Genomic DNA, 2,621 nt, shown 5'->3' with positions numbered 1-2,621 from the left:
GGGGGGGGGTGGGGGGCCGAGCCCCTGCCGAAGGCAGGTACCGCCATCCCCAGTTCCTGCTCTGGCGTGACCGTCTCAACCAGGGGATGCTGAGTTCAGAGCCCCCTGGACCCCCATCTCCTCCCAGGCGGCCCTGAGCATCAGCCCCGGGGCAGGGGCACCTGCCGGGGCGCAGGGCTCGGTCGGAGGCTGCCCTCCTCGCACTGGCTGCCCTCCTTGGCAGGGCACAGGGGAACGACACGTTCAAAATATATTTAAACTAACACTCCACGCGAACAATCAAGGCTAATTTAAACAAACTATAATTAAACATAAAGGACCTCTTGGTAGGGAAGTCAGGGAAAACTGTCAGCGGTTACTTTGGATGCGTTTAAAGCCCTTACGTTTAAAAGAATAATTTTTTTGCTAATGTGAGCAATCCAGCACTCCCACACTCGCCTTTGGGGGCCGGTGGGGAAAGAAACTCTTGGGTTTCTTTTGATACCTTTACGTGCTAATCTTCTTAATAGATTTTTAATTAATGGGAACAGAGCACTTTGCAGCCGTGAAATCTATTGGTGTAATTGCCTGATGGATTAGTCCCATTAACCACACAAATTACCTGTCTCCAGGCTGCCGGCCCCACCGGGGAGCTCCCCACGCTGGACACACGGAGCGGCCCCATTCTGAAGCAATTTTGATAAAATAAACTCTCTAATCAGGTAAATAATTCCATAAGGGAAATTGCTGCCTTCCCGCAGCCCCCCTCCAGCGGGACCTGGCTACTTTCAGGGGAATGCAACATGCCTCCAATTACAGACAAATCTCCAGCTCAGAGACCGTTTGGGAGAAGCCCACGGCACACGGGACCCCCTCGAACCGCAGCGGCCAAGGAATTAAGGCATTTAAGCTGTCAGCCGGAATCTGGCCCGGCCCCTGATTACCTGGGGGGACACGCGGTGTATTTAGGTTCGTGTCCATTGCAATTTCCTGGCCCCCAGCGTTGATCCCGAATGACTCGAATCTGTGTCAGGTTCCTGCCCGGGGTCCCTCTGACACGTGGCCCCGGGCTCGGGGATGCCGACCTTTGGGCAATTAAGGACATCCAGGCCAGCCTGAGCCCGGAGAAGTGGAAACGTGCAGCTGCCCCGAAGAGCTGCCGGGCGAGCGGAGCCGCCTGCGCCCATTTCACCGCAGCGCTCAGCAAAGCTGCGTGGCTGTGCAGGCTGCCGTCACCACTCAGGATGGGCGCCCAGACCCCGGAGTCCCTTCCCAGTCGCACCCAAGGGTCTCTAGGGGGGGGTCTGTTGTAATTTTGGACCTGAATCTGATGGGGAGTCCCACAGCTTCCCTCCACTCAGACCTCGAGATGGGGATGTGCTGCCCCAGGGATGTCCCCGGGTAGTCGGGTCACTGGGACCCACGCGTGGTGGGCACAGCAGGGTGCAGGGCACCTGTGCGGTGTCACACAGTGATGCGCAGCCCCGACATGCTTCCCACCCAGATAGCTCCAAACCTGCTGCACCAGCCGGGGCAGCTCTCCACCCTCAGCCCCACGCCCGGGCGGCAGGGAGGAGGAATCCCTGCCGCACCATGCTGTGAGCACGTGTGATGAGGACAGCCTGGGTGGAAATGACCTGGGGGATTTAAACCCCGCCAGTGACAGGCTGGTGCCCAGCGCTGTGCAGTCAGCCATGGTGGGGATGGCCATGCGGTGAGGTGGCCTTCAAGCATCCCCTGAAATGCTCAGGTGGGTGATCCCTTCGCTGGTCCCTGACGCGGCCCAAAACACAGGTGGCACAGGGCTGCTCTTCCCCCTGCGATGGGAGACTAAAACTCTCCCCCCTTGGCTGCCCCCCTGGCTCCTGGCATGGGGAGCAGAGGGTGATCCATGGGGCCGCTCCAAATTGGAGGGGCCCTGTAGGTGGCCGAGCACCCCCGTGGCTGGGGTAGACCCAGGCGGGAGGGCCAGAGCGCGGGAGCCACCTCGCTGTGCGGTGCCGGCTAGCGCAGCCAGGGAACCCTATACCTTGGGTAATTGGCATCAGATGCTCCCTGACCTGCCGCATCCACTGGGAAGCTGGAAGCATTTATTTGTCTGAGCCGGCGGCTCTATCTGCGTGCGGGAGGCGTTGGTGGTGGCGGGGCTGGGCTCCATGAGCCTAATGAGTCTGAGCTGAAGATGATGAATATGATTGCTGAAAGCGCTTTCCTGAGTCCTCCTTTCCTGGGGCTCAGGTTACGAGTTCCCAGACAGCCTGTCCAGCCCCGGCTTTTCAGCTCTGATTTGTAGCCCCCCAAACACCGTCTGTCAGCTCCCCGTGCCGGAGGAAATGCTGGGTCCTCTGCCGCCGTGCCCAGAGGAGCTGGGGAAGGGGTCGCCAGCCCTGCTCGGCCATCAGGGACAGCTTCGCTCTCCGGGCTGCCCCGCTGCTGCCCCCCTTGGCCCTGTGCCCCCACAGCCCCCCTGAGCTCAGCGTGGGGGGAACCGGACCAGACCGATGCCCCGTGAGGGGTCTCCAGCCACCGGCATCTGCTGTGCCGTTGTGCTGGATTGAAGTACCTGCGGCTGTCGGGGACCTTTCCCACGGGGGACTCGACACCAGTCGCCTCTTAACCTTAAGGTAGAAAAACAGGAGGTT

This window comes from Pygoscelis adeliae, unplaced genomic scaffold (assembly GCF_000699105.1).
Source record: "Pygoscelis adeliae isolate BGI_AS28 unplaced genomic scaffold, ASM69910v1 Scaffold619, whole genome shotgun sequence".
In the NCBI taxonomy this organism is placed as follows: Eukaryota; Metazoa; Chordata; class Aves; order Sphenisciformes; family Spheniscidae; genus Pygoscelis; species Pygoscelis adeliae.
This window is presented reverse-complemented; position numbering follows the sequence as displayed.